The sequence below is a fragment of the Pseudonaja textilis genome, chromosome 1 (genome assembly GCF_049901715.1).
Source record: "Pseudonaja textilis isolate UNSWEBS1 chromosome 1, rPseTex1.2, whole genome shotgun sequence".
Lineage (NCBI taxonomy): Eukaryota > Metazoa > Chordata > Lepidosauria > Squamata > Elapidae > Pseudonaja > Pseudonaja textilis.
Window position 1 is genome coordinate 317390178 of NC_141990.1, and position 11443 is coordinate 317401620.

Sequence of the window (11443 nt, forward strand, 5' to 3'; positions counted from 1 at the left end):
GGCCCCACACGGCTGGCTCGTTGTTTGAAGGATCGCCCTGTTTTGGAGCCGGGTCTCACTCGTTTGTACTTGTCCCTTTGTTTTTTGTTGTTTTGGTTTTGGGTGGTTGGAGTGTGGGGCTCAGATAACAGATAATTAGAGTTGGAAGGGACCCGGTAGGTCATCTAGTCCAACCCCCTGCCCAAGCAGGAGACCCTACACCGTTTCAGCTCAACGGTGGATAAAAGGAAAACAGGAAGGAGATTTCCCCTCCCCGCCCCAAAAGGGAACATTGGAAGTGATGGCCCACTTCTCTTAAGTCGGCAGGGAAGAGGACGAGAGAAGAACAATAGAGCGGGAAGGGGCCGTAAAGGTCTTCTAGTCCACCCCTGAGCTTGAGCAGGAGACTCTATACCCCGTGATGGCGAACCTATGGCACACGTGCCACCGGTGGCAACGCAGAGCCATTTGTACCGACACGCGAAATGCAGACAAACTTAACTCACTGGGCGTGCGCGCGTCTCAAGGCTGATTTTCGGCCCGTTTGAGGGGCCTTATTCAGCCTCCCAAAGGCTCCGGGAAGGCTTCCGCAGGCGGAAAACTAGCCCCGTTTTATCACTTCCTGTTTTTTCTGAAAATACCGGAAGTGACGAAACGTGGCTAGTTTTCAGCCTGCAGAAGCCTTCCTCCAGCCTCCGGGAAGCTGAAAGAGGCCTCAAAACCAGCCGAAAATCAGCTGTGAGGCGCAGTGCAGGTAAGGGGGCGGCAGGGGTGGGTGGGTGGGGATTGAGCCCACCTGCATAGGGGGCACGGGGGCGGGGTACGCATTGCCTTCTGGGTGCTGGCATGCGAGCGCAAGCGTGCAAGCGCCTGCGCAATTTTGGGCACAGGAGCCCCCAAAGGTTAGCATCACTGCCCTATACCATGCCAGGTGAGTAGCTGACCAGTCTCTTCTTTAAAAAAAAAAAAAGACAACCTTCCAGTGATGGACCACCACAAATCCGGGCCCATCTGACCCCAACCAGCCACTGTCTTCTCCGTGGAGAGACGACAAAACCTTCGCAAAGGCGTCAAAATGTGGTTATTGGAACCATCTGCAGACTCCAATGGAAAGATGGACCCATGATAAATAGTTCCATGCGGATTGTCTCTAACCTTAGGCGGAGGCCGAAGTCACAGCAACAGAGGGATGGTGGTATCAAGGTATCGGTTAGTACCGTTTGACGACGCCTTGGTAAGGCGTCAAAGCTGGAATCCAGCATCCAAGTTTGGGTGGCCACAATATTTTAAAAGATGTTGAAATTCTTGGAAAGAGTGCAGAGAAGGAGGACAAAGATAATGAGGGGACTGGAGGCTAAAACATACCGTGAACGGTTGCCGGAATTGGGTACGTCTAGTTTGATGAAAAGAAGGACCAGGGGAGACAGGAGAGCGGTCTTCCGATATCTCAGGGGCTGCCCCAAAGAAGAGGCAGTCAAGCTATTCTCCAAAGCACCAGAAGTCAGGACAAGAAGCAATAAGGATGGAAACTAATCAAGAGGACAAGCAACCTGGAATTAAGGAGGAATTTACTGACAGGGAGAACAATGAACCAGCGGAATGAATTGCCTCCAGAAGTTGTGAGTGCTCCATCACTGGAAGTTTTAGAGAAAAGATTGGACAACCATTTCTCTAAAGGGGTGTAGGGTTTCCTGCCTAGGCAGGGGGTTGGACTAGAAGACCTCCAGGGTCCCTTCCAACTCTGCTATTCTATCCTATCCTATCCTATTCTAATTCTATTCTAATTCTATTCTATTCTATTCTATTCTATCCTATCCTATCCTATCCTATCCTAATTCTATTCTATTCTATCCTATCCTATTCTAATTCTATTCTATCCTATCCTATTCTAATTCTATTCTATTCTATTCTATCCTATCCTATCCTATTCTAATTCTATTCTAATTCTAATTCTATTCTATTCTATTCTATTCTATTCTATTCTATCCTATCCTATTCTACATTCCAATATCTATTCTATTCTATCCTATCCTATCCTATCCTATCCTATTCTAATTCTATTCTATTCTATTCTATTCTATTCTATTCTATTCTATTCTATTCTATTCTATCCTATTCTAATTCTATCCTATCCTATCCTATCCTATCCTATTCTAATTCTATTCTATTCTATTCTATTCTTATTCTATTCTATTCTATTCTATTCTATTTTGCTCTACTCTATTCTATTCTATTCATCAAGGAGAGAAGCAATCTGGTAGAACAATCAATCGGTGGAATCGACTAGCTTCAGAAATTATGAATGCTCCAACACTGGTAGTTTTTAAGAAGAGATTGGACAACCATTTGTCTGGAATTGGTAAAGGGGTTGAGCGGGGGGGCCGGGGGGGTTGGACTAGAAGACCTCCAAGGTCCCTTCCAATTCTTCTGTTCTTCTGTTGTTCTTCTCTTGTGGGGCAGAGAGGGATCCAAACAGACTTCCGGGCCTTAGCGGACCCCAGCAGGCAGGGCTGGACCCTAACAAACCCTCTCATTTCGGCCCTGCCCCGCCCAGGAGGGTAAACGGGCATTTGGGCCCAGGGTGGGAGCGAGGAGATGCCAAGCGGGCTCCCGCTTCTCCCGGCAAAGCTTCTGGCTTGGCAAAGCCTCCGCCAGCTTTTCGCAAAGTCCCTTGAAGCTGTAAGTGCGGTAAAAGTTTTGATGATACCCAGACGCAGACAATGGCAGCGCCCAACAGCCACTCCGGGAATGGAGCCCCACACGTGTGTTTGTGTGAAAGAGAGGGGGGGTAGAAAGAGGGAGGGAGGGAGAGGGAGGGAGGGAGAGGGCAAAAGAGAGAGAGAGCAAGGGAGGGAGGGAGAGGGAGAGAGAAAGGAAGAAAGGGAGGGAGGACAGAACGGAGGGAGGGAGAGAAAGATGGAGGAAGGAGGGAGAGAGAGAGAGAGAAAGGAAAAGGGGGAGACAGAAGGGAGGGAGGGAGAGATGAAGGGAGGGAGAGAGAAAGGGAGAGAGGAAGGGAGGAAGAGAGAGGGAGAAAGGGAGGGAGGACAGAATGGAGGGAGGGAGAGAGGGGGAGGGGGAGGGGGAGAGAGGGAGGGAGGGAGACTGAAAGAGGGAGGGAGGGAGAGGGAGGGAGAGAAAGAGAGACAGGGAGTGGGAGGGAGGGAGAATCCTCCAAACTCATGAATCCAATTCATGGAAGTCCACAGGTCTTAAAATCCAAAAACTCTCCCCTATTTTATGCAGCATAGGTGGGGGAGCTACTGCAGAAAGTACAGGTAGACAGGTAGACCTCGACTTACAATAGTTCGTTTAGTGGCCATTCGAAGTTACAACAGCACCGGGGTGGGTGGGTGGGGAAATAACTCAGGGCCATTTCTCACACTTACGACCGTTGCACCCTTCCCTCCCCCCCACTCCCCGTGGTCATGTGATCAAAATTCAGAAGCTTAGCCACTGACTCGTATTTATGACAGGTGCAGGGGTCACCGGATCCCCTTTTTGTGACCTTCTGACCCACCAAATCCATTGGGGGGGGGGGGGAGGAGGGAGAACCGATTTGCTTAACAACCGGGTGGCTAATTGAACACCCTGCCACGATTCCCTTCACGAACAAGGCACGAAAAGTGGCCAAACGGGACGAAGCAAAATGCCTCCCTTAGCAACGCCGACTCCCTTAGCCGCCCCGTCCCGGCTCAACCGACCCCACCGCCTAGGAATTGCCCGTTCCAAAGAACTACTGTGCAATAACAGACCGCCGCCGTTTAAAGGAAGCAGATTTCCCAAACCAAAATATTTTCTTTTTCCTTCTGTAATCATAACTCCCTTCCTCGCAAAGGAGCCAGCCAGTAAGCCTTCCAGGGAAAAAAAAAGGCATCACTCCGGAGAAACAGAAGGAAAACAGACTCTAGGAAAAATATATATATAAATATATATATATATATATTTTCGCATCATCACAAAATCTCCAGAACCGTAAAACCTACAAACTTGAAATTTGGCCCACATGTTCCTCTTGGCTTCTAGGGGCTCGCTAAGAAAGGATTCTTCGAAATGACCATCAAAGTATTTAGAGTATTTCCTATATTATTAACACGCTCTGATGCTAAGGAGTTCGACTCCCGCTCCGCACCTGAAAAGAAATCTCTTCCAAATGCAAAACACAAGCAGAGGAGAGGTGGTTCATTTTCAGTTTTAAAGCACCAAGCAGTTTTAGTACAGAACAGTTGAGCTAAGCCACACCCAGGCTCCTTGCTGTCTCCTCCTGGCTCGCACAGCAAATACTCTTTCAGTTTCCAAACAGCCTTCAATTCTCTCACACACTGACAGGACGCTAGCCAGATGAATACAGATGGATGCTGGTAGGCAGAGGCAGAATTCTTTTCCTCCCAAAAAAAACTAAGCCCAGCTACATAATTTCGGTAGCGAAGCACACGGGTATCCAGCCAGTTGAGTCTATACACATTTTATACATAAAAGGTATAAATCCTAACTGGAATAATCCTTAAGAGAGTAAAATGTAAATTTTGCAAACTATACAAAGTTATTATTTAATATTAGGCAAATGTAATCATATAACGTATTGTGATTTTAAACCGAGAACCGGTATAGATGCCAAGACTGCTGTTGGAACTATGATGTTTTGTGATGTAATCAAAGAAACTCAGTTCAAAAAAGGTATAAATCCTTAGTAAGACCACATCAGGAATACCTGCATCCAGGTGCGGTCACCGCATGACAAAAAAAAAAAAGACGTGTTGAGACTTTGGAAAAAGAGCGACAAAAAAACCCAGCAACGAAGAGGATCAAAGGCCTGGAGATTAAAACATAGGAAAAACAGTTGCAGGAATTGATCAGTCTAGAGAAAAGAAGGGATATGGGGGGGACAGGATAGCAATTTTCCATATTTAAGGGGGTGTCCCAAAGAAGAGGAAGGGGTCAACTTCTTCTGCAAAGCCCCCGAGGACAAGAGAAGAAGCAACGGATGGAAACGAATCCAGGAGCGAAAGCAACCTGGAATTAAGGAGAAATTTAGTGCCCATCGGAGAGAACCCTTAACCAGTGGAACAGCTTGCCACCAGAAGTTGCAAGTGCTCCGTCGCCGGAGGTCTTTTTAAGAAGATTAGACGGACACCTGTCTGAGATGGTACAAACTGGGCCTCCTTCTTGCGCTGGGGGTTGGACTAGAAGACCTCTAAGGGATCCTCCCCCTCTGTATTTTGATCGATAGCGACTTTGGGTTTTTACTCATTTCAGGAGGCAAATTCTGAGCTCCAGCACTTCTGTGAAGGGAGGGGGGGGGAGGGGGACGACTCTGAACAACCACCACCACATATCCACACACACACATCCACACACATCTACACACACACACACACAAATCAGCCTAATGCTATTTCACGCCTGCGGTTTCGCGAGCATGTGTGTTTAATCTTGCTCAACTATGCGGGGCAACGTCATTCCCTGCTCTTTTGCAAGTCTTCGCTGGCCGCGCATCTCGGGGGAAAAACGGGGTTTAAGTTCATTAGTGAATTAATTGAAATTCCCCAGGAATTATTTGCGGTAGGGAAGCTTCGCTGGGACGTATTTTCTTCCTTTTTTTTTCTTTTTTTTTCCTCCCAGCCACGTCTGGATGGCAGAGAAACCCGGAGAAACAACGGCGATCCTTGCTCCGAAGGAAGCTGCGGGGGGGCACCCACCCACCCACCCCCCGCGATCCTAAGGGGCTGTGCTGGTTCTGCCCCGCCCATCACCACCACAACTTTCTAGGAAAGGAAAAAAGGCGAATTGGGGGGGGCGGGGGCGCGGAAATGCCACGGGAGATTTTTGCGAGCTCCGCCAAACTTTTTGACTTTGGACTGAGAGATGAGAGAGAGAAAAGGGGGGGGGGACGCGCGCGCAGCCCCTTCCCCCACGACTCGGGACCCCGTTTGGGTCACCTGTCCAGCTTGGGGAAGGGTGTCCGGAGGAGCCCAGGGAGGGACCCCACAGACCCAAGTTGGAGGGCCTCCCTCTGTCAGGCGACGTCCCCATCCCGACCCACCCGTGGTCCGAAAGCAAGGCGGATCCCGAGAATCAACCTCGCTTTTTAAGAGGACCCGCAACCCGCATCTCGTGGGAACGCAGCCACAACCGCCTGGAAATGGCTTTTGGGGAGGGGGGGGCGTTGCGCAGAATATTTGCTTGCTTGCTTGCTTAAGTACTTACTTACTTAAGTACTTACTTAACTACTTACTTACTTAACTACTTACTTAACTACTTACTGAACTACTTATGTAACTAACTTAACTACTTACTTTACTTACTTAACTACTTACTTAACTACTTACTTAACTACTTATGTAACTAACTTACTTAACTACTTACTTAACTAGTTACTTAACTACTTACTTACTTAACTACTTACTTAACTACTTACTGAACTACTTATGTAACTAACTTACTTAACTACTTACTTAACTACTTACAGAACTACTTACTGAACTACTTACTGACTGACTGACTGACTTACTGACTGACTGAAAACTTTCCGACTTTTTTTCCGCTCACTTTGGACCACCGGGCAGACGGCGAGCCCAGCGCCCCGGCCTCAAATGTGTGGCCGGGGTGGCGGGGGGGGGGGCTCCCTCCCAGAGCTAGCGGGAGACCCTCCGCCCGCTGCTTCCCACGACCCGGAGCAAGATCACGCCCTTACCTTCTCCCACCGGCACCGGCGGCGGCGGCGGCGGCTGCTGCTATTCCGAGGCGCGCCCTCCGCCCGGTCGGACCCCGAGCGCTTAGGATCGCTTCCCGCCAGGCGCGCCAGCCAAACTCACGCCCAGGCGCGGGGGGGCCGTCATGGCCCGTCGGGGCGCCTTCAGATGTCCCGCCCGGGGGACCCGGTCCAGTCGCCCAGCCGCCGTCGCCTCCGTCGTCCCCGCGCGGGATCCAAAGCGGCTCGGAACCCGGGCATCGTCTCCTTGCTTTCCCGCAGGCGGCTGGCTGGGTTTTTCTCCCTTCTTCGGCCGGGAGGGGAAACGGGGGAAATCTCCAGCCCCGGCCAATCCAAACCCCCTCCCTAGCAAACCAGCCAGCCAGCCCCGGGTGGGCTTTGCGCTGCTCGGCTCTGGATCGCTCCTTGGCCCGCTTTCCTCTCTTGCCGGTGCCGGGGGAGGAAAAAGAGCGAGACGGGCGCGCCGTGGAAGCAGCAGTAGCGGCAGCGGAGGCAGCTTCTTGCGCGATCCGGGACTCTGCGCCCTGCAGGCGACGCCGGGAGGCGCAAGGCAGGAGGCTCCGCTGCCAGCCGAAACGCGGCGCGGGGTGGGAGCGGGTGGAAGGCGGCCCCTCCTCCGACCCACCGCTGGGCTGCTGCGGGTGTCGGGTTTCGCCCGAGCAGAGGAGGCTCCGGGAAGCGCCCCGCCAGGGTCCCGCCGAGACGCCCCTTCCCCGGCCTAGACTCCATCGCTCGGCCCTTTGCAGCCACCACCCACCCCCGCCGCCGCCCAATAGATCCGGACCGGGTGGGGGCGGGGGGGTGGGGGCAGGCCTCGAGATCGGATTGGCCCGGAAGGTTCGGAAGAGCTTACTAAAAGGAGGACCCAAACGGAAGTCTTGGTGCCAGCTTTGTAAAGGGTGAGTACCGGCCAACACCTGCACATCCAGTTTTGGGTCACCACCTTACAAACGAGATGCAGAGACTTTGGAAAAAGAGCAGAGAAGAAGAACTGTTTGTGGGGGGAAGGGGGTTGGACTAGATGACCTACAAGGTCCCTTCCCACCCTGTTAATCTGTATCGGTCTCCGAGGAATGGCAGCCTGAAACCCCACCCCACCCCAATCTGGCAATAGTTGGTCTGGTCTTAGTTCGCCAGGCTGAGCTACATGACCTCTGGCGTCCCCTTCCGCCCCCCCCCCCCTACTGCTGCAGAGGATGGCCTTCTCTGATTCGGCTCCGTCTCCGGGCTCTGCCCTCTCCGGTGGGGAAGGGGCAGTGCAGACGGAGCGGTCCCAGGGAATGGAAACCGGGCAGCGTAGTGGCAAGTAGTTCCCCGGTTAATTGTCCTCCCGGTCAGGAAATTCCTCCTTAGTTCCAAGTTGCTTCTCTCCCTGACGAGTTTCCATCCTGCTTCTTGTCCTGCTTTCTGCTGCTCTGGGAAACAATGTAGAATCAGAACAGAGCTGGAAGGGCCCTTGGAGGTCTTCTAGTCCAGCCCCCTCTCAGCCTAGACGATCTCAGACATTTCAGACACACAGCCTCCTCTTAAAAACCTCCCGTGATGGAGCACCCACAATTTCTATCAAAGCCTGGAAGGCTGGAAGACTGCCCCCCCCCGCCCCCCCCGCCCCCCCCCATCCTTCTTTTCATTAAACGTGCCAAATTCCAGCAACCCTTCTTCATATGTTTTGGTCTCCAGCTCCTCCTTAGTTGCTCTTCCTTGCAAGTGCGGTGTATATATGGAAGAAGACACTGGGCTGCCCTCTGTCAGAAATGGTGCAGGGTCTCCTGCTCGGGTGGGGGGTTGGACTAGATGACCTACAAGGTCCCTCCCAACTGTGTTAATCTGATAAGAGATAGGTTGGTAGGTAGGTAGGTAGAAAGAAAGAGAAAGAAAGAGAGAGAGAGAAGGGGGAAGGAAGGAAGGAAGGAAGGAAGGAAGGAAGGAAGGAAGGAAGGAAAGAAAGAAAGAAAGAAAGAAAGAAAGAAAGAAAGAAAGAAAGAAAGAAAGAAAGAAAGAAAGAAAGAAAGAAGATGTGGGAGCTTCATCCCTGGAGGCTTTCAAGAAGAGACTGGACTGCCCTCTGTCAGAAATGGCATACGGTCTCCTGCTCGGGTGGGGGGGTTGGACTAGATGACCTACAAGGTCCCTCCCAACTCTGTTCATCTGATAATAGATAGTTTGGTAGGTAGGTAGAAAGAGAGAGAGAGAAAGGAAGGAAGGAAGGAAGGAAGAAAAAGAAAGAAAAAGAAAGAAAAAGAAAAAGAAAGAAAGAAAGAAAGAAAGAAAGAAAGAAAGAAAGAAAGAAAGAAAGAAAGAAAGAAAGAAGTTGTGTGAGCTTCATCCCTGGAGGCTTTCAAGAAGAGGCTGGACTCCCACCTGTCAGAAATGGTGTAGGGTCTCCTGCTCGGGCGGGGGGGTTGGACTAGATGACCTACAAGGTCCCTCCCAACTCTAATTTCCTGTTAATCTGTTATCAGCTGGAGATGCCAGCCTGCGCCAGACACCCGGACCTGTGGGTAATATCCTTGGCGTGCTAAGGGCCGTTCGGCAGCCTCTTCCAAGGAGTCGCCTGGTTTCCTTGGAGAGAAAAAGAAATAAATAAACCACGTGAGGATCCTTATCTTTTCCAAGGAACGGAATTTGGTTTTATTCGTGAGCGGAAGCCAGCCCCGGTGGGTGTGGATAGGCAGGAGGGTGGCACACACCGTGTAGCCTTTTATGGCTCTGGTGTGACTCTCGCCTGCTAAGCGGGGAAAAACCTCCCGAAGGGCCCGCGAAACTGGACTTTCGGCTTTGCCCACCGCCAGCCGTTGTGCCGAGGGGGGTTGCGCTTTGGGGGGGGGGTGCCCCAGCTCAGCCGGCGGGTGTGGGGGTGTAGCATGCCGGAGGGTTATTACAGACTTTTAAGGGCCCCCCACCCCCTTACTGCACTAGCACGTCAGTCTTAAGCTTATATATGGCTTCACAGCCTCCTCTAAGCAGCCGACGCGGTCAGCCCAATGATACGGATGAACAGAGTTTAGAAGGGACCTTGGAGGTCATCCAGTCCAACCCCGCTGGCCCAGAAAGCCGACGCGCTTTCTGACAGATGGGCAGCCCAGTCTCTTCTGGAAAGGCCTCCCCGGGGATGATGAAGCTCCCACAACTTCCAAAGGCAACTTGGTTCATTGTCCTCACCGTTAGAAAAAAATTCCACCTTATTTCTAAGGTTGAATCTCTCCGGGTTCAGTTTCCATCCATTATTCCTTGTCTGGCTTTCGGGGGCTTTGAAATTAGATTGACCCTTTTCTTTCTGGGGCAGCCCCTCCCTCAAATATTGGAAGGCCGCTCTCCTGTCTCCCCTGGTCCTTCTCTTCCCTAGACTAGCCAGGCCCGGTTCCTGCAACCGTTCGTCGTATGTTTTAGTCTCCAGTCCCTTCATCCTCCTGGTTGCTCTTCTCTGTACTTTTTCTAGAGTCTCAACCTCTTTTTTTATAGTGTGGTGACCGAAACTGGATGCACTACTCTAGGTGTGGTGTTACTCAAGCTTTATAGAGTGATATTAGTGCCTCCCTTGATCTTGATTGTATCCCTCTGTTAATGCAATTTAGGATTGCGTTGGCTTTTTTGGCTGCTGCTGCTGCACACGGCTGGTTCTTTTTAGCTGGTTGTCCACTAAGACTCCAAGATCCTCTTTCTTTCGCACAGTCTATATGTGTACTTTTTTTTCCCCTTGCCTAAGTGTAAGACTTTACTTTTCTCTACGCTGAATTTGAATACTAAACCCCAACAATCTGGATCCTCATTTTAATGACCTCGGAAGGATGGAAGGCAGAGTCCATCTGGAGCTGGTCAGGATTGAACTCAGGAACAGAGTCAGAATAGAGCTGGAAGGGACCCTGGAGGTCTTCTAGTCCAACCTCCTGCTTAAGCAGGAGACCCCTCAACCATTCCAGACAAATGGCTGTCCCGTCTTTTCTTAAAGACCTCCGGGGATGAAGCAGCTACAACATCTAGTGGCAAGCTGTTCCACTGGTTAATTGTTCTCACGTCAGGAAGAATGGAATGGAATGGAATGGAATAGAATAGAATAGAATAGAAGAAGGGAAGGGAAAGAATGGAATGGAATGGAATGGAATGGAATGGAATGGAATGGAATAGAATAGAATAGAATGGAATGGAATGGAATAGAATAGAATAGAACAGGGAATGGAATGGGATAGAATGGAATGGAATGGAATGGAATGGAATAGAATAGAATAGAATAGAATAGAATAGAATAGAATAGAATAGAATAGAATAGAATAGAAGAAGGGAAGGGAAAGAATGGAATGGAATGGAATGGAATGGAATGGAATGGAATAGAATAGAATAGAATAGAATAGAATAGAATAGAATAGAATAGAATAGAAGAAGGGAAGGGAAAGAATGGAATGGAATGGAATGGAATGGAATGGAATAGAATAGAATAGAATAGAATAGAATAGAATAGAATAGAATAGAAGAAGGGAAGGGAAAGAATGGAATGGAATGGAATAGAATAGAATAGAATAGAATAGAATAGAATAGAATAGAATAGAATAGAATAGAATAGAAAGAATGGAATGGAATGGAATGGAATAGAATAGAATAGAATAGAATAGAATAGAATAGAATAGAATAGAATAGAATAGAATAGAATAGAATAGAATAGAAGAAGGGAAGGGAAAGAATGGAATGGAATGGAATAGAATAGAATAGAATAGAATAGAATAGAATAGAATAGAATAGAATAGAATAGAAGAAGGG

The 11443-nt window shown here is 49.8% G+C and overlaps 1 protein-coding gene across 1 annotated transcript in view; it reads right to left on the minus strand.

Annotated features, from left to right (window-relative positions):
• Positions 1–7407, minus strand: part of NRTN (neurturin) — a 66945-nt gene extending 59538 nt beyond the window's left edge. The window contains exon 1 of the mRNA XM_087922564.1: positions 6674–7407. The gene's annotated coding sequence lies outside the window, so the exon portion shown is untranslated. The remainder of the gene's footprint in view (positions 1–6673) is intronic.
• Positions 7408–11443: the final 4036 nt, after the last annotated feature.